This window comes from Narcine bancroftii, chromosome 7, assembly GCF_036971445.1.
Source record: "Narcine bancroftii isolate sNarBan1 chromosome 7, sNarBan1.hap1, whole genome shotgun sequence".
NCBI classification, from domain to species: Eukaryota; Metazoa; Chordata; class Chondrichthyes; order Torpediniformes; family Narcinidae; genus Narcine; species Narcine bancroftii.
Genome location: NC_091475.1, coordinates 180,372,693 through 180,393,861, shown reverse-complemented (window position 1 = coordinate 180,393,861; position 21,169 = coordinate 180,372,693). Strand labels below are relative to the sequence as shown.

The following is a 21,169-nucleotide window of genomic DNA, read 5'->3' as shown; positions in this document are numbered from 1 at the left end:
TCATAGTATAGAGTGTAGGAGCTGGGAAGTGATGCTGCGGCTGTTTAAGGCATTGGTGAGGCCTGGTTTGGAGTACTGTGCTCAGTTCTGGTCTCCAAATTATAGAAAGGATATAGATAGGTGGAGGGGGTGCAGAGAAGGTTTACAAGAATGTTGTCTGGCTTACAGCATCTGGATTACAGGGAGAGATTAAGGAGACTGGGACTTTATTCATTGGAACGTAGATGACTGAGGGGGGACTTGATAGAGATATTTAAAATTATGAAAGGAATAGATAGACTAGACATAAACAGACTCTTTCCCGAGGGCAGGGGAGGTTGGAACAAGAGGGCATGAGTTAAGGGTAAGGGGGAAAAACTTTAGGAGAAATATTAGAGGATGCTTTTTCACTCAGCGAATGGTGGCAGAATGGAATGATCTAACAAAAGAGATAGTTGCGGCAGGGTCCCTTCTGTCATTTAAGAGAAGGTTGGATGAGTACATGGAGGTGAGGGGGGTTGGAGGGTTATGGTCGAGAGCAGCAGGGTTGAGCTAGTGAAGTTGTTCTAGTGAACCGGTGTGGACTCGAAGGGCCAACATGGCCTGTTTCCGTGCCTTAAATGGTTATATATTTCTGGTGCTAAACCATTTCAGAGGGGATGACGATCCATAGTCCCGTTTATAGTTAAAATTAGCGATCTGCAAAGTCAGGTTTCCTCTGCCTTTAAGACACTCCACTTAACTGCATCAAAGGTCCAAAGGTGGATTAGTTGGTCCAACGAGTTCCAGGTTTCCTCTGCCTCGGGTGGTAGTGTCAGAGATGGAGCAAAGTTGCTCCACCTTCTGTGTAAAAGGATTTCTGCTGAAAATGTCTCCAAACAGGAAGGCAAGATAATTGACACATGCCGATTGCCCTGTTGCCCCGCTCCACTGTAACAGAGCGGCTGGTGGAGCTGTCAGTCTGCGCTCCCTCACGCTGCCATGCTCCCTCACGCCGCCTGCTCCCTCACGCCCCCCGCTCCCTCACGCCCCCCGCTCCCTCACGCCCCCCGCTCCCTCACGACCCCCGCTCCCTCACTCTGCCATGCTCCCTCACGCCGCCCGCTCCCTCACGCCGCCCGTTCCCTCACGCCGCCCGCTCCCTCACGCTGCCCGTTCCCTCACGCCGCCCGCTCCCTCACGCTGCCATGCTCCCTCACGCCGCCCGCTCCCTCACGCCCCCCGCTCCCTCGCCCCCCGCTCCCTCACGCCGCCCGCTCCCTCACGCCGCCCGCACCCAGGGTGGTGGGACTGCTGTGTTACCCTTGGAAGCCGGCAGAAAAAGACTGTGCTATCCGCCTTTTCTGTCCTCTGCATAAAAGATAAATTCGCCTTTTTTTTAAAAAGAAACTCGAGCAGGCGAAAACGCGGGTTTTTTGTGCATAAAATCCCTCGTCTCTGAAGGGACTCTCTTTTGCTTTCATGTATTTTTTCTTCTTTGGCTTGGCTTCGCGGACGAAGATTTATGGAGGGGGTAAAAAGTCCACGTCAGCTGCAGGCTCGTTTGTGGCTGACAAGTCCGATGCGGGACAGGCAGACACGATTGCAGCGGTTGCAGGGGAAAATTGGTTGGTTGGGGTTGGGTGTTGGGTTTTTCCTCCTTTGCCTTTTGTCAGTGAGGTAGGCTCTGCGGTCTTCTTCAAGGGAGGTTGCTGCCCGCCAAACTGTGAGGCGCCAAGATGCACGGTTTGAGGCGTTATCAGCCCACTGGCGGTGGTCAATGTGGCAGGCACCAAGAGATTTCTTTAGGCAGTCCTTGTACCTTTTCTTTGGTGCACCTCTGTCACGGTGGCCAGTGGAGAGCTCGCCATATAACAGGATCTTGGGAAGGCGATGGTCCTTCATTCTGGAGACGTGACCCATCCAGCGCAGCTGGATCTTCAGCAGCGTGGACTCGATGCTGTTGACCTCTGCCATCTCGAGTACTTCGACGTTAGGGATGAAAGCGCTCCAATGGATGTTGAGGATGGAGCGGAGACAACGCTGGTGGAAGCGTTCTAGGAGCCGTAGGTGGTGCCGGTAGAGGACCCATGATTCGGAGCCGAACAGGAGTATTTTTTATAGGGCGAATAAAGGAAAAACGTATTGAGTTAATGTTGTGTAAATTCCATCTTCCATGTCCAGGAATGTCTAATACAATTCATGAAGCTACTTTGTGAAGGCCGATACATTGATCTCCCATATGGTCTAGCGGTTAGGATTCCTGGTTTTCACCCAGGCGGCCCGGGTTCGACTCCCGGTATGGGAATTATAACTTTTTTTTTGTTCTTTCCCCCCTCCCCACAGTAGACGTGATAGCAGTCCTTTATTTAATAGACATAAATGCCGGAGAAACAGCAGCGCCCAGTAGTGTTTTTTTGCCGACAGTCACAGCGTCCTCGCTTGACGGCAGCCCTGACTTGCAGTGAAATGTCAATCAACGTTGCGGTCGGCTCATGTTACCAGTGCTCCAGCGTTGAGCTGGGAAGCCGCGTCCACACGATGGTGTTTGCTCATTCTGTGGACTGTGCTCACGTTGGGTTTCCAGTGGAACGGGCCCTGACGTGTATTCGTTTGCTTTATTTGTTGATTCCTTTCTTGTGATTGTGGAGTCTCACTAGACTGGACCTCGTGGGGTCACGGAAAATGTGAGACTGGGATAGATTTCTGGACTTGAGGGTTTTGGGGATGGTGCTGGAATATGGATCTGAACATTAGAACATAATAAATAGGAGAGAGAGCAAGGGGCGGATAGCTTTCTCCAGCTTTTAATTCACGTGTGTTGCTTGTGAGCTGCTAACCAGGGCTGGATTAAGGGCAACTGATGCCCTATCACAGCCCTACAATAGTGTCGTGTTTCCCCTCCCCCCCACCCCCAGACCCTTCCACTGACTAACAATAAGTGCTGAATGTGAAATAATAGATCATATTCCAGCCTTAAATTTAACAGCATGAACATTCACTTTTTATGTAAGCACTCCACCCCCACCAACACCCATCTGACTCCACTATTTATGGATTCCAGTACTCAATGTTTTCTCTATTTCTACCTGTCTCTTCACCTCATGTCTTCTGACCAATCACCTCTAGATCCATCCCTCAGTTTCCCCCCTTCATTTGTGTAATTTTACCTTTGATCTTAGTCTTGATAAAGAGTTCCGATTGAAAGGTTGACTGACCATTTCTACCCATGGATGCTGTCTGACCTGTTGAGTTCCTCCAGTAATTCTTTGCCTGCTCAAGTTTCCATCTGCAGCTTTTGTGTTGCTCGAAGGCTACCATGGATGCTGTCTGACCTGTTGAGTTCCTCCAGCAATTCTCTTTGCCTGCTCAAGTTTCCATCTGCAGCTTTTGTGTTGCTCGAAGGTATAGAGCCCTAAAAGAGAGTCTTCTGTCTTTCACCCAAATGATTGCAAGCTGTCTCTACCTTCCCTGCTGGATACTAAATTGAGTGGAAAGAATTGTGCACAGGATACAGAGTCTGTCCAGAGAGGTGAAGGGGGTGGGCAGATGGAGGACAATATTAGTAAATGTGTGGTGACATGGAAGATCAGATGATTTAAATGGAAAGTGATTGCGGCAGAAGGACTTGGGAGTGTTTGTGCAAGAATTGCAAAAGGTTTGTATTCACTGGAATTTAGAAGAACGAGAGGGGATCTTACAGAAACAAATTTAGGAAAGACAGATAATATGCCTTATATAATAGGTAATATGTTTCCATTGGTGGGGATGACTAGAACTAGGGGACATAGCCTCAAGATTCAGGGTAGTAGATTTAGGACAGCGATGAGGAGGACCTACTTTTCTCAGAGGATGGTGAATCTCTAGAATTTGCTCCCCATTGAAGCAGTGTGGGTGACCTCAGTCAATAGCGGTTAGTGCAACTCCTCTACAGTGCCAGTGATCAGGACTGGATCAGGATTCAAGTCCTGCACTGTGTGTGTAAGGAGTTTGTACGTTCTTCCCGAGTCTGTGTGGGTTTTCTCCGGACTTGTCAGCCACAAACGAGCCTGCAGCTGACGTGGACATTTACCCCCTCCATAAATCTTCGTCCGTGAAGCCAAGCCAAAGAAAGATTTAAGACAAGGTTAGAAATAAATCTTCGTCCGCGAAGCCAAGCCAAAGAAGAAGAAATAAGGGATACAGGGAAAAGGGAGGTGGAGTTGAACCTATCATCAGATTAGTCATGATCTCATTGAATGGCGGATCAGGCTCAAAGGGCCGCATGGCCGACGCCTACTCCTCATTCAGTCCTTTCCCAGCTGAGTGTTGGACCTCGTTTACCCCACAGGGCGAGTTCGAGATGTCATTTATTGCATCGGGAAATAGAAAAGCTGCAGATGCTGGGATTCCGAGAGAACAAAGTAACAGCGCCCGTGCAGAGAAATGGCCAGTCGATTCCCCTTCCAGAGCCAGGTTATTGCATGGATTGGAGGACCATCTTATTGCACCCATGGAAGGTGCCGGTTAGTGTTGTGGAGTGGAGACCAGAATATCAAGCTGCGCAACCAGGGCGTTGACCAATCACAACGTTCTGTTCTAGTCAGTGCTGCCCCAGCCTGCCAATCACTTTTGTCTCTGTGGCGCAATCGGTTAGCGCGTTCGGCTGTTAACCGAAAGGTTGGTGGTTCGAGCCCACCCAGGGACGAAAGAAATTTTTTTTCTTTTCCCCTCCCCCCTCCCAATTAAATTTAAGGTTGGTGCTTCGAGCCCACCCAGGGACGAGAGGAATTCCCCCCCCCCCCCATTGAACTTAGTGCGTGCTGAATTTGGAAGAAAGGTTCATAAATCTTCGACGGTGCAGTGCAGAATATGGCTGTTCTCGTGAGTGTGCGTGACTCTAGAGCAGAGGTGGGTTACAACAACCAAGGGCAGAAAAGATCAGTCAACTTTCCGGGTCGAGGCTCTCTAAAGGTCCCTACCCGAGCAACCTGCTGAAATCCTCCAGCATCTCCATATGTGGTGTTTCTTCGTTACTACATTTGAGATCAGTTGTATCCAAAACAACAATTACTAAGCAATTAATGATCTTTTGATTGACATATTAGGATGAGTCGGGAAAAGCGTTGGACAGCTTCGTTTCCGTAGTGTAGTGGTTATCACGTTCGCCTAACACGCGAAAGGTCCCCGGTTCGAAACCGGGCGGAAACAATTTTCTTTATTAATTCTTTTTTTTTAAATTGACTTTTTGGACCACAACCTTTTTGTAAAGTTATATGCAAACAAGATTCCCCCACCCCCCCTATAAAACAAAGATCAAATTATCTGGAGGGAGTAGAGTACTATTCAAAGATTTGGGAATGGGGTAGCTATATTATACTCTACCAATGACACACATTTCTTGAAATTATAAATCATGCTTTTTAACACTAAATGACCCCTTAAAGCAAGATATTAGACTGCTGGAAATGCTGAAAATGTTGGAACATACTGAGCACATCAGTCAGCATCTGTTGAAAGAGGAAGAGAATTAACATTCTAGGTTCCAACATCCAGTTTCATTTGCTTTCTTTGCCCATCTATTTAATTTTTCACATCCCCTGTAATCAGCTCCATTATTTCTAATATTTATAACCTGTTCAAAGAATAGTAAAAGATCAGGATTAAGCATAGACTTTATGAGGGACCAAAGGGACAATCTGTTCATGGACCAGAGGTCTTAAATAGTTATGACTCATCCATAGTCAATAGGCACTTTCAGGTGGCCAATTGCCCCGCATGTAAAGCCGCATGTTTAGGCAATATGCGGCTGTCTTGAGGCCACCTGAATGTGCAGGAGGTGCTCTGGAGTCAAGCTACGTAACCCCCCTCCCAGAGGGATAATCAGCTCAGCTCAGTGACTCCAGTTTACATTCAAGCTATCCTGCACAAGGACTCCCAGGTCCCAATGCATTTGGGTATTTTAAATTTTATTCCCATTTTAAAAATTCTGCCCTTTTATTTTTTTATACCAAAGTGCATGACCACACACATTCCAACATGATATTGCATTTGCCACTTCTCTGTACATTTTCCTAATTCCTTCTAAGTCCTTCTGCAGCCTCCGTGGTTCCTCTACACTACCTGCTCCTCACCTCCTCCACCCACCTTTGTATCATCTGCAAACGTGGCCACAAAGCCATTCATTCCATAATCCAAATCATTAGGGTGTACATAATAAGAAGCGGCCCCAATGCCAATCTCTGTGGAACATCACCAGCAATTGGCAGCCCATCAAATATGACTCCCTGCTTCCTGCCAATGAGTCAATGGTCTACTCATACTAGTATGCTTCCTGTTGTACCATGGGCTCGTATTCAGCATATGCAGCACCTTGTCAAATGCCTACTGAAAATCAAAGCACACTACATCCACTGCATTTCCCTTGTCATTCCTCAAAGAATTCCAAGAGATGGGTCATGATAGATTTTCCCTTAGGGAAATCACGCTGGTTTTGGCCTTTTCTGTCACATGCCTCCATGTACTCCATAACCTCATCCTTGACAATCGACTCCAACATTTTCCCAACCACTGACATCAGGCTAACCTGTCTATAATTTCCTTTCAGATGCCTTCCTCCCTTCTTTAATAGAGGGGTGACATTTATAATTTTCCATCCTGCGGGACCATACCAGAATCTATTGATTCCTGAAAGTTCATTACCATTGCCACCACAATCTCTACTTCTTTCGGAATCTAAGGGTGTAATCCATCTGTTCGAGAGACATATCCACAAGAGGGACAGGATCAACAGCTCAATTTCCCTGTGTTTCAATGCTTTAGACCAGGGGTGGCCAACCTTTTAATTTTACATTTTTAATTTAGACATACAGCACAGTCACAGGCCATTTCGGCCTATGTGTCTGTGGCACCCAATTAACCTACACTCCTGGTACGTGGCCTGAAACCATGCTGTATGTCTAAATTAAAGATTAAAAGTTAAAAGGTTGGCTACCCCTGCTTTAGACTGAAAACCTGGCTTCATGGTATACCAACAATGTCACAAGACCAAGGAGCTGATTGTAGACTTTTGCAAAGGAAAACTAGAGGTTCAGTGATCATTGGGGGACCTTAGTTTCCTCATTTATTACTGAATGTTTATTTTCTATATTTGCACAGTTTGTTTACATTTCTTTCTTTTGTTCACTTTTGTCTTTTGTATAATTTATTTCATGGGTACAGTTTACAGTTACTGTTAAGTAAAAATTCTGCCTGGCTCGAAGGAAAAAGAATCTCAGGGTTGTATGTGATGTCATGTATGTACTCTGACAATAAATTTAAAATCTGAAAAAGAACTGAACTTTGGAATTGAGAAGGAGATAAAAGATACAGAAGACATCTTATCAGAGCAAGTCACAACTGCACTCAGAGAACCTAATGCAGGGTCTTTAGCGCCTGGGCTAAGCTGACAAGAGACAACAGCCTATGAGTCAGTGAAACCAGCAAGTCTGCTTATTCAAAACAAGCGTGCTGACTTTTTAAGGAAATCCTCCCATTTCCAGACACTGCTGAGTCACTGAGACCTGGCCTGGTGCCCGACAAGAAGGGACAGGTCCCCCCTACTGGCTAAGGATTGTAAGTGCGGGCTTCTCCTTCGCACAAACAGGGGCTCAGTACCACTTTCGGCGATTTGGCCCACTTTATTGTGCAGATGGGTCCGCCACACCCCACCCCCCCCCACAAGAATAGTCAGCACCCCAGGATAGCAGAGACCAAGTGGCCAGCCCCTCGGTTGAACTGCAACCTCCACAGGTTTTAAACAGTCTACAGTGTATGTCCTTCCTACCACCAATGTCCATCGTGAAAACCACACCCTCATGATACAAGACCCTGAAAGGCCCTTCGTAGGGGCACTGTAATGGTAAGGAGTTTCGTGGGTACATGTTCAGGAGGTGAACCGCGCTGTCCAGGTTGTGGCAGTTTCTTGCAGTTAGCAAGTATACGGTTGAGAACATTGAGAGGGTCTGCCCGAGTGTTGGGTGAGTAGAAAAGCATGTCTCCAGGCACAGCCAGTGGGACGCCATACAGGATCTCAGTGGACAAGGCTGGGAAGTCCTCCTTTGGTGCTGTTCGAATCCTTGAATCCCCAACATGACCCAAGATAGTTCATCCATCCAATTTGGTCCTTGCAGCCTGGCCGACTTTAGGTGATGGTAGAAACATTCTACTAATTCATTGGTCCGTGGGTGATAAACAGTCATATGGTGCAATTGGCTGCCACAAAACTCACCCAAGGTCGACCACAGCGATGAGGTGAGCTCTGTACCCCTATCTGAGGTGATGTGTTTGGGCACTCCAAATCGAGACCTAAGTGTTGAGGAAGGCTTAGCACAAGTCTCTGTGTCGCAAACTGGGATGGGAATTGCCTCGGGCTAACGGGAGAGGCGGTCAATAGCTGTCAGCAGGTATTTCATTCCTTGACTGACAGGTAGGGGGCCCATAATATCAACATGAACATGCTCAAACTGCCTCTGTGCAGGGGGAAATGATTGCAGTGGAGCTTTGACATGCCCATGGACTTGGCCTGGTGCCCAATAAGAAGGGACAGGTTCTCTTCCCCCTGGCTAAGGACTGTAAGCATGGGCTTCTCCTTTGCACAAACAGGGGCCCAGTGCCATGTTGTGCCCCTCAGTACTTTTGGCAATTCGTCCCGCTTCGTCGTGCGGAGAGATCCGCCACAGGTCAATTGGTGAGGCAGTGTAGATGGAAATTAGAACCAAGAAGAGTGGAAGGAAATTACATCAGTAGTAGGAAATTATTGGAATGGATACATAGGGACGGGATTTTTGCACATTTGCAAGGTTGAGGTCAGATTGCCAATTCAAGTTTTATTTTGAAGAGGTGACAAAGATGGTCAATGAGGGTTGACCAGAGGATATTGTGTACATGGATCTTAGTAAGATGTTTGACAAGGTCCCTCATGGTAGACTTATTCACAAGGTGCAGACTTATGAGACCCATGGAGATTTGATAGTTTGGATTCAAAATTTGCTGGGCCATACAAGAAAGTGTGGTGGTGCAAGTGAAAACACACAAACCTGGAGAAACTCAGCAGGTCAAGCAGTGTCCTTTATATAACAAAGGTAAAAAGACATCACCCATGTTTCAGGCTTGAGCCCTTCATCAAGATGTGGAAAAATGTCGACAGGCACCATAACAAAAGAATGGGGGGGGGGGGGGAAGGAAGGGTGGTTACAAAGGCCAGGTGGAGAAGGGAGGGGACAGCAGCAATCAAGGGGAGGAGGGATGGCTGGGTGAAGGGAGGAGAACTGGAAAGGGGAAGGAGGGACAGGGAAGAAAAGCTGGTTAGCAGAAACAGGAAAAGTCGATGTTAATGCCAACTGGCTGGAGAGGGCCCAGATAGAAAATCAGGTGTTGTTCTTCCAATTTGCGTGTGTTCTTGGTGGGACAGTACACAAGGCCATGGACAGACATGTGAGCATAGGAGTGTGAGACAGAATTGAAATGGTTGGCTACTGGGAGGTCTCTGTCACTGGCACAGACAGAGCAAAGGTGCACAGCAAAGCGATCACCCAATCTCTCTGATGTACAGGCCACAAAGGGAGCACTGGATGTAGTAAATCAGTCCTGTGGATACGCAAGTGAAGTGTTGCTTCACTTGAAAGGCCTAGTTGGGGCCCCAGACCATAGTGATGGAAGAGGTGTGGGTGCAGGGGAAGGAACCAGGGGAGAAATTGGTGGGGAGGGTATGAGTGCATGAGGCAGTCACTGAGGGAGCAGTCCCTATGGAAGGCAGAGAGGGGAAGATGTGTCTGGTAGAGGTGCAAAGTTGTTATTCAGGCTGGAAGGCTGTAACCAGTGGTATTCCACAGGGATTGGTATTGGGACCCTTGTTGTTTGTGATAGGTCTATACAACTTAGATGAAAAAAAATTGGTGCAATAGACCAGGGGTTGGGGAAAAGAGAAAACTAGTAGCAAGTTTGCAGATAATAGATTGGGGTTGTGAAAAGTGTGGAGCGGGGTGGGCAACCTATGGCCTGCAGGTCGGGATGATCCAAATTTATTCAGCCTGCAACCCAATGTGTTCACCCGATCACCATTACTCCAACATACACCGTTCATAAACATAAACCATCAGCCTTTTGTCATCAGTGGCCCCAGGGACTGTGCGTGTAGATTAAACATCCCGCAGCAAAGAAAATACTTTGTGGTTCTACAAATGCCACCCATCTTTCAGGGTCATGAACCAGGCAGCAAAATGACTGCGTGGAATGTTCACTTAAGTCTCTCCACATCATAAGCAGGAATTGATCATCAATCTCATCACTTTCTGCCCCTGGAAAAATAACTCACCCTGACGCTCACAGGAACATAGTTCGCCCGCAAGATGGACTTGAGATAAGCTGTTCACCAGTGACCAACTGTCCCACTCAGTCCCAGGCCACTCACTCACCAGTGAATGTGGAGCTGGGTGAGCAACAGGGTAAACCTTTCAGAACAAACCCAAAGCACCCCCTTCGCTGAGCCGCCCCCCTCCCTGATCTGCTCAAAAAGGCTCAAAGCCAGATGTCCGTGTGTGGGATGCTGCGATGTTCCCTCATCAGACTCCAGCTGCAAGCAAAACTCATTTAGTACAAAGCAAATTTCGTTCACTTGGAAATGGGAATTACCTCCCATACTCATAGTTCAAAACACACCTTAGAGTGGTGAGAAATTAAAGCGGGAGATCTGGATCAAAGGCAGAAGTTGAGAGGAATACACAAGAGCTTCTGCTGAGAAAGATTCAAGATGCAACATTTGACAAATTTATTTATGTCTGCAGTTTCTTTTTATTTAGACATACACCATGGTAACAGGCCATTCTGGCCCACAAGTCTGTGCCACCCGATTTACCCCAATTAACTGACACACCCAGTACGTTTGGACAGTGAAGGAAACTGAAGCCCAGGGAGAAAACCCATGCAGACATGGGGAGAAAGTACAAATTCCTTACAGACAGTGCAGGATTCGAACCCCTGTCCATTCCCAATCACTTGTGCCATAAAGGTGTTTCGCTAACCGCTATGCCAACCATGCAGCAGAAATAATTGTTACTGATTATTTTAAAACTCTTGAACTATTTGAAGAATTATTTAAAAGCAACCAAGTTTAAATGATAGTTTGCAGCACTCAAAATGCCTGTCTGAAATATTTATATCCAGCATTGGATGATTTTATCCCTCCTGCTAAGCAGTTCATTCTACTGGTGGTTAAGATTGATAGCACAACTCTTTGAGATAATGTCTTGCTATTGACATCAACAGTTATGTCACCCAATATCGAAATGCTTTCAAACAACAAACAAGTTGTTTCCCACTGATTCAGCTACTGTTTTGGGGTTAGTTATTTTGTTTTCATTGTGACCAATTCTTCTCCTTTATGACTTTTATGCTTTTTTATGGTGTAATTTTAATGACTAATTCTTGATGTTTGGTTAATTTCCAGATTTGAAGATGTCTTCCCCGACCTGAAAGGCATCGTCGTAGTTTTTTTTGTAAGGAATATGGCTGATCTCGTTGATTGATCTTTTTCTATGGATTGTTTTTTGATAAATTGTCATCACTTATGTTCATACATTCAAGCAGAGACAATCAAGAATTTAAATTACATAAAATCTGTGCTTTAGTATTTATTTCATTTAAGGCACCATCAAGTAGCCCTCTGTTCAACCACTGACACACCTTCTAGACCATGTAGAGGGTATAAAAAAAATACAACATGTTTTAGATCATATGGAATTTAATACTAGTAAGTGTGAGACAATTAATAGTAGGATCCAAGAATGCCTTGAGGAACAGGAGGATCTTAATGCACAAGGTCCCAAAAGGCAGTAGCACAGGAAGATAAGATGGTGAATGGGATATTCACCCTCATTATCCAGCACAGAGAACAGGGAAATTACAATGGAACTTTATAAAACATTGCTGGGAGTTCAAGTTTCCAGAGTAGGAAGAATATGATTGCACTTGAGACTGCAAAAGAGAATGCTCAAGATGTTGCCTGGGATGGAGTAGTTTGGTTATGGTGAGACTATGTTATTAGGTTTGCCTCCCTTTGAGCACAAGAGGATCTGAGTGGCATAGGTAGGATAGGATAGTAGGAAATATTTACCCATTACAGAGTTCCCTAAATCTAGGGGGCAAAGATTTAAGGCAAGATATGTTGGGAGGATTTTTTCCCCCAATTTAAGAATGTAATTGCAATCTGGAACGCACTACATAACAGGGAGATCGTGACATTATGGAAACAAAATTAATATAGATGGTCGGTGTAGGTGGAGGGAATGGAGGGACTGCTTCTGTGTTAGCCACAGCCTTTGTTTCACCTCATTCTTCTGTGCTCTGCTAGTTTTTCCTGTCAACGTTTGGTTCAAGTTCACATTGGCCAGATCCAAACTCAGCCCTTTAAAATTGGCCTTGCTCTTATTTAAAAAAAAACCCTTCCCTATCTATGTTATGATCATCTCCCAAGAGACTACATCAAAACTTTATGCCACCTATTTCCCTAGAAGCAAATGTTATGAAGTCTACCTTGTTGAACTAGAAAAATGTATTACTCTAGAAAACTATCTTGAACATTTTTTTGAAAATTTGTTAATTTCTGCCCTTGAAGCTTAAAGTCTTAAAGTTCCTTCATGAGAAATTAGCAGAAATGAATCAGAGAGAGAGATGACCAAGTCAAACAATAACTTAAAAAAAAAAATGTATTGTTTCCGGTCCTCTAGCCCCTTCAGCCAGCTGACATTCAATAACCGTATATAACAATTATAGTATGGAAACAGGTCATATTGGCCCTTCTAGTCTGAACCAATTTAAGTGAACTCCATTAGTACCACCTACCTGTTCCCTGCCCATAACCCTCCAACCCTCTCACATCCAAGTACTCATCCAACCTTCTCTTAAATGACAAAATTGACCCTGCTGCAACCACCTCTTCCAGGTCATTCCACTCAACCACCACTCTCTGAGGGAAGAAGCTTCCTCTTAAGTTTTGTCCCCTACCCCTTAACTTATGATCCCTCATTCCGATCCTTCCCTCAAGGGGAAGAGCCTATTCACATCTACTCTATCTATTCCCCTCATAATTTTATATACTTCTAGCAGATCCCCCTCAACCTTCTACACACCAATGAATAAAGACCCAGTCTACTCAATCTTTCTCTGTATTCTAGATACTGCAATCCAGGCAACATTTTAGTAAATCTTCTCTGCACCCTCTCTGCCTTATTGATATCCTTCCTATAATTTGGAGACCTGAATTTCACACAATATTCCAAACTTGTCCTCACCAATGTCTTGAACAGTCTCAACATCACCTCCCAGCTCCTATATTCTATGCTATAATTTATAAAGGCCAGCATACTGAAAGCTTTCTTCACCACCCTATCTACACGAGAATCCACTTTCAAAGAACAATGAACCATTATTCCAAGATCTCTCTGTTCTTCTGCATTCCTCAATGCCCTCTCCTTTCACTACATAGGTCTTATTTTGATTATTCTTCCCAAAATGAAGCACTTCACACTTATCTACATTAAACTCCATCTGCCACCTTTCAGCCCCTCTTCTAAGCAGTCCAAATCCATCTGCAGTCCCATAAAACCATCCTCACTATCCACAACTCCCCCTATTTTTGTATCGTCCGCATATTTACTCACCCAATTTACCACTCCATCATCCAAATCATTAATGTAAATGACAAACAACAAGGGACCCAACATCAATCCCTGAGGGACACCGCTAGTCACTGGCCTCCATCCTGACAGACAAATGTCTGCCATGACTCACTGGTGCCCATCTTCTAGCCACTGTTGAACCCATCTGACTATCTCAACATTAATACCTAGCACCTGAACCTTCCTTACCAACCTTCAATGTGGAACTTTATCAAAGGCCTTACTGAAATCCATATAGACTACATGTACTGCTCTACCCTCATCAACCTTCCCAGTCACTTTCTCAAAAAATTCAACAAGATTTGTCAAACATGACCTTCCCCTCACAAACCCATGTTGGGTGTCCCTGATCAATCCATCCTTCAATACTTATACATATTATCTCTAAGAATACTTTCGATTTACCCACCACTGAGGTCAAACTTACTGGCTGATAATTGCTGGGCCTACACCTGGAGCCCTTTTTAAAAAGGGGAACCACATTTGTAACACGCCAATCCCTCAGCACCACACCTTCCTCCAGTGACTATTGAAAAATCACTGTCAGAGCCTCCACTATTTCCTCCCTGACTTCTCTCAAGGTCCTTGGGAAAATCCTGTCAGGACCTGGAGACTTATCCACCTTTATATTACCTCAGAAGTTCATTCTCCTCATTCCTAATCCCTGTTTTCCATAATTACCCCTTTTGCCACAATTATCCTACACAATTTAGTATTCTTTTCCTTAGTGAATACCGATGAGAATTTATTCAATATCTCCCCCATCTCATTTGTCTCCTCACACATTGGTCCGCTCCGATTGTCTAGTGGACCAAACCTATCCTTCACTCTCTTGCTATTCACATATTTATAAAAACCCTTCGGATTTACTTTCACCCTATTCACTATAGCTACCTCGTACCTTTTCACATTCTTAATTTCCTTAAGCTTCTTCCTACAATCTATGTAACTTTCAAGCATCTTGTCCATACCTTGCTTCCTGTATTTAATGTAGGCCTCCCTTTTATCTCGAACCAACTTCCTAATCTTTCTTGAAAACCACGGCTCTCATGAACATCTGGCCCTGCCTTTTATCCTAACAGGAACATAAAGATTCTGCACCCTCAAAATCTCACCTTTAAATGTACTCCAATTCTCCTCTACCTCCTTCCCAAAAAACAAATCAGCCCAAACTACTCCCTGCAAATCCCTTCTCAAATCTGGCTTTCCCCCACTCAAAAACCTTCATTGGCGGACCAGATCAATCCCTTTCCAAAATTACGTTGGAACTAATGGATCCATGATCACTGGATCTGAAGTGCTCCCCAACACACACCTCCGTCATCTGCCCTATTTCATTCCCCAAAAGTAGGTCCAACACTGCCCCCTCTCTAGTGGGTACCTCTACATATGGCTGCAAAAAAGCTATCCTGAACACATTTTACAAATTCTAAGCCATCCAGCCCTTTCACTGACTGCATCTCCCAATCTATATTAGAAAAATTAAAATCCCCAATTAACACAACTCAGTGCTTATTGCACAACTCAGCTATTTCTTTACATATTTGTTCCTCTAGTTCTCGCTCCCCACTAGGTGGTCTCTAATACACCCCTATAATTGTAACCTCACCCTTTATTTTTTAATTCCACCCATACCACCTCCAATCTATCATGCCTCAGCACTGCTGTAATATTTTTCCTGACAAGTAATGCCACACCACACCCCTCCCCCACCCCTCCAATTCTATCACACCTAAAGCAGCAAAATCTCAGAATATTTAACCACCAGCCACTTCCCTCCTGCAACCACGTCTCACTAATTGCCATCATATCATACTGCCAAGTGCCTATCTACACCTTCAGCTCGTCCACCTTCCTTACAATACTCCTAGCATTGAAGTAAATGCATTTCAGAGACTTCCCACATCTTACCTTCTGCCTATCCCCCTCTTTACTGTCCACACTATGATTTGTTTCCATCATTCCCTCTCCATAATAGCACCAATCCCTTTCCTCCTCATCAACAGCCTTTCCACCCCCAAATTTTGTCTACAAGCCTTTTCTCTTTGCCAACAAAACCTCTCTCTGTTGTCCTCCCTCACATGGACCCCTTCCCCCAACCATATTAGTTTAAAGCCCCCTTAGTAGCCCTAGCAAACATCCCCTCTAGGATCCTGGTCCCTCTGGGATTCAGATGCAACCCATCTGTTTGGTACAGGTTCCACCTACCCCAGAATAGGTCCCAGTAATCCAAGAACTCAAATCTCAGCCCCCTTCTCCACCCCTTTAGCCACACATTCAACCTCCACCTGATTCTATTCTTGCCCTCATTATCACATGGCACAGGAAGTAATCCAGAGATTACTTTGAGGTCGTCCTTCTCAGCTCCCTATATTTTTTAGGACCACTTCCTCCTTCCTCCCAATGTCATTGGTACCAACGTGTACTGCAACCTGTTTCATTACCCTCCCCTTTCAGGATGTCCTGGACATGCAAAGTTACATCCTGGACCCTGGCACCAGGAAGACAAACCACCATCTGGTTTCCTTTGTCCTGTCCACAAAATCCTCTATCAGTCCTCCTGACCATCGAATCCCCTGTAACTATCACCCTCCTCTTCCTTTCCCTACCCTTCTAGGCTACAGAGGCTGACCCTGTGCCAGAGGTACAGCCACCACTGCCTTACCCAGCCTGACTGCCCCCCCCCCCCCCCCCCCATCAGTACTCAAGGAGTACCGATTGTTGAGGACTACAGGCTCAGGAGCTCTCTCTTGAACTTGATCCTTACCCCTCCTAACTGTAATCCACTGACTCTCCTCCCGTGGCCCTTCTGAAACCACCTGACTATAACTCCCATCTATGACAGCCTCACTCTCCCTGACCAGAGTGAGGTCATCGAGTTGCAGCTCTGTTCCCTAACGCAGACCCTGAGATGCTGCAGCTTAGCCCACCAAGTGCAGACATGGATGTCCAGGAGGCTAGAAGACTCCAGGGCCTTCCACATCTGACAGAGAGCAGCAAACTGCTCTCACATTCATACCTTCTCTCTCCCCCTCACCTTACAAAGAGGAAAAAAAATAGTTTGTGATAAATATATCGTTTTACCTTAATCCAGATACGCTCGATCTCAGCCTCTGCTCACCGAAGCCTCTTGAGCCAAAGCCTTGAAGCCCTACTCTTCACTAAGCCATTCACTCACTGGGCTGCTCCTCTCCTTTTCCATACCCTCCTTTTATTGGCCCTTGACCAATTAACCCCATCACTCCCGACTCGCTCCTCCTCTCAATGCTGCCCGAGCTCCAGTCGCTGCCTCCTCCGACCCACCACCCGAACCAGATAGGCCCGAGCCCCGGTAAGCCCTGGAATTTATAGGCTTACCTTAAAGTGTACCAAGTAAATAAGAAGCAGGGTGAACACGATTATGGTCTGAGACTTTATACATGTTGAATAAAGTTTATAGTGCCAGATAGCCCAAAAAAACTGCAATTATCTGAAACATTAGAAATGTTAAGTTAACACAATACACAAAGATATTTAATCTTCATTATTTCACCCCATAACATTCCTTTTGTTCCATTCTTTAGAAATTAATATCAATCCCCTTTGTTTGCAACTCAGAGGCAGATTTACAATTCTAACTGGAAATATACACTTTTGAATAAAGTAAATCCTGAATGACTAATTTTCTTTATTATACACAACAAATTCATTGCTTTATCTGCAGCATGAAGAGCACACCTATAATTCCATAAGATCTTAAACAATCTGCTTATGTAACACAATTTATTTGGAATAATCCAGCGTAAAACTAGTTCTCAAGATGGCAGTGTGCAGAATTGGTGAAGTCCAGAGAGACAGTACATAATCAGACCTGCTAGAAGAATTTAACCATTCAAACAGAATCCATGAAAGGAAAAACAAAACCCTGATGAAAGTGCTTCTAGCATTTGTGTTTTCCAGTTTTAGGTTTTTGAATATGGATCTCACCTAGCCTCACTCCATTTCACATGTGTCAAAGTTCGAATTAATTCACATCTTAACATAACAATTTACAGCACGGAAACAGGCCATTAGGCCCTTCTAGTCCGCACCGAACCAAACACCCCTCTCTAGTCCCACCTCCCTGCACAATGCCCATAACCCTCCATCTTCTTCTCATCCATATACCTGTCCAACCTTTTCTTAAATAATACAATTGACTCCGCCGCCACTATTTCTCCTGGAAGCTCATTCCACACGTCTACCACTCTCTGAGTAAAGAAGCTCCCCCTCATGTTACCTCTAAACCTCTGCCCCTTAATTCTTAACTCATGTCCTCTTGTTTTAATCTTTCCTCCTCTTAACGGAAATAGTCTATCCACATCCACTCTGTCTATCCCTTTCATAATCTTAAATACTTCTATCAAATCCCCTCTCAACCTTCTTCGCTCCAAAGAATAAAGACCTAATCTGTCCAATCTCTCCCTATACTCTAGATGCTTAAACCCAGGTAACATTCTGGTAAACCTTCTCTGCACTCTCTCCACTCTGTTTATATCCTTCCTATAATTAGGCGACCAGAACTGCACACAGAACTCCAAATTAGGCCGCACCAACGTCTTATACAGTCTCAACATCACCTCCCAACTCCTATATTCCATGCAATGATTGATAAAGGCCAGCATACTAAAAGCCTTCTTCACCACCCTATTCACGTGAGTTTCTACCTTCAAGGAACGATGTACCGTTACTCCTAAATCTTTCTGCTCTTCTGTATTCATCAATGCTCTCCCATTTACCACGTATGTCCTGTTCTGATTCTTCTTACCAAAATGAAGCACCTCACACTTATCAGCATTAAATTCCATCTGCCATTTTTCAGCCCACTTTTCTAAGCAGCCCAAATCCCTCTGCAATCCTTGAAAACCTTCTTCATTATCCACTATTCCACCTATCTTAGTATCATCTGCATATTTACTAATCCAATTTACCACCCCATCATCTAGATCATTAATGTATATAACGAACAACAATGGGCCCAATACAGATCCTTGAGGCACACCACTGGTCACCGGCCTCCAACCTGACAGACAATTATCCACTACCACTCTCTGGCCTCTCCCTTTCAGCCAATGTTCAATCCATTTGACTATCTCAAAATTTATACCTAAAGACTGCACCTTCTTAACTAACCTTCCATGTGGTACCTTATCGAAGGCCTTACTGAAGTCCATATAGACAACATCCACCGCGCTACCCACATCCACATTCCTAGTCACCTCTTCAAAAAATTCAATCAGATTGGTCAAACATGACCTTCCTCCCACAAATCCATGTTGAGTGCTCCTGATCAGACCCTGTCTATCCAGATGTTTATAAGTACTATCTCTAAGAATTTTCTCCATTAATTTACCTACCACAGACGTCAAACTTACAGGCCGATAGTTGCCAGGCTTCCTCCTTAAACCCTTTTTAAATAACGGAACCACATGCGCAATGCGCCAATCCTCCGGCATTATCCCCATATCTAATGACATTTGGAAAAATTACCGCCAGAGCCTCTGCTATTTCCTCCTTCACTTCTCTCAATGTCCTGGGGAAGATCCCGTCTGGTCCCGGAGACTTATCCACCTTTATATTCTTCAAAAGCCCTAAAACTACATCTTTTGTCATCTCTATATTCCCCATATTTACCCAATTTGCTTTTTTTTTTAATCTCACATCTCCCAATATCCTTCTCCTTAGTGAATACCGAAGAAAAGAAATTGTTCAATATCTCCCCCATTTCTCTAGGCTCCACACACAGTTTTCCGCTCTGATTCTCTACTTTCTAACATGGTTTCACAGATGGATTCTACACTTTACCTTTGCCACTTTGGGAAGTGGCAATAATTATTTACTGTTATTGGTCTTCTCATGTCCATAATTAATGGGTAATTCTGAAGATAATTTTAAGAGTTTAGAACAGTACATTACAGCAATATGGTTTCTGGCTCACCATGTCTGTAACAAACAATGCCAAATTAAACCAAATCTCTTTTGCCTGCATGATCCATAACCTTTACCTTCCTGCATATTCACATGACTATTTAAAGATCATTTTAAATTCTACTCTAGTATCTGCTTCCATCAGTACCCCTGACAGTGTGTTCCAGACACCTACCACGGTGCAAAACTTTCTCCCGTCTCACCTTAAATGTATTTGTATTTTTTTTTTAAAATGTTGGGATAAAAGACTTTAACCCTATCTATACTCCTTAGTCTTTCACCTTCAATGTCCTAAATTTAAAAGGTTAACTTTGAATACACATTGTTTCATTCTTTTCTACTATTTTAAAATGAAAGGCTTTCAAAAAGCATTGTCATGCAAGTCAGACAAATAATATTAGATTATATTTCAAGAGTTAAAGCAATGGGGATGAGAAGTTTGCTTGGCAGTTTAATTTGGTCACTGTATTTTTTAATAAGGTTAAAACTGTTATGTCTGACTGCCAGAAAAAACTATCAAAAGCAATTTTGGTGGTACTTTGACCTATTTTGAACAAGAACATACAAATATTTTCTGAACCTTAATGTTTGGAGGCCCAGTTAAAGTTGCAATTTCAGCACAAATACAGGTATACACGTTTTAAACGTTTGAACATTAATGTGAGATTTTATTTCAAATATTAAATTTGTTGCCAAATAAAATCTGCAAAGTTAATCAAAATGTACATTCAATTCAAAGAAATTTTTTGCTGATTTTCTACATTGAATCTTCAGAAACTTCCAGCATAAATAAAAAGAAAGCAATGAAAATGGAGATCAGGAACATGAAATGTTGGATAACATAATGCTCAAATTACTCAGCATTTATTCCACAATACTTGGGCAGAACTCTGAAGAAAGATGGTAACCATTTTCATTATATATGCCAACTAAGGAGTTTTCAGCATTTACTGCTTCATTTTTAAAAAAATAAGAAAACTGATTATAATAGAGGCAAGAAAACAACCCATCTTCTTTTTCAATGACATTTCAATTTACATGTCAGTCTAAATTGCATCTAGTTTCTTTCTTTTGATATTTAACAGTTGCCTTATTTTTGACTGGAATAATTTGCTTTTTCGATCAATTCATAAACAATTTTGCAGAGACAGACATTTTCCCCATTATAGCTAAACAGATGAATTTACACAAAATATATGTTTATATTTTAAACTTGAAACCATGTTATACAGTCCTTTCAATGGATTAATACATTAGTACAAGCTGAATGGTTCAAATATACTAAGAACTTAAAAAGGGTATATTGATTTTTTAATTAATCAAGAATATCTGCAGATGTTGGGTTTGAGTGCAATACACAAACATGCTGGAGAAACTCAGCAGGACATGGCAGCATCCATTGGAAGGGTTACAAGCCCAAAATGTTGGCTACTCTTTACTTTCTGTGAATGTTGAGTGACCTGCAAAGTTTCTCCTATGGATATGTATTGCATATTGTTTTAGGTATGGCATGAACTCGGAGGTATTACTCAAAATTTATTGTACCTACTATTGCAAACATAAACATTTGA

At 43.8% G+C, this 21,169-nt stretch overlaps 3 non-coding genes across 3 annotated transcripts; all 3 read left to right on the top strand.

Moving 5' to 3' along the window:
- Positions 1-2,194: 2,194 nt before the first annotated feature.
- On the top strand, positions 2,195-2,266 carry trnae-uuc (transfer RNA glutamic acid (anticodon UUC)). The gene has a single exon. It is a non-coding gene; the product is annotated as a tRNA-Glu (tRNA).
- Positions 2,267-4,571: 2,305 nt separating this feature from the next.
- trnan-guu (transfer RNA asparagine (anticodon GUU)) lies at positions 4,572-4,645 on the top strand. The gene has a single exon. It is a non-coding gene; the product is annotated as a tRNA-Asn (tRNA).
- Positions 4,646-5,075: 430 nt separating this feature from the next.
- On the top strand, positions 5,076-5,148 carry trnav-aac (transfer RNA valine (anticodon AAC)). Its single transcript has one exon. It is a non-coding gene; the product is annotated as a tRNA-Val (tRNA).
- Positions 5,149-21,169: the final 16,021 nt, after the last annotated feature.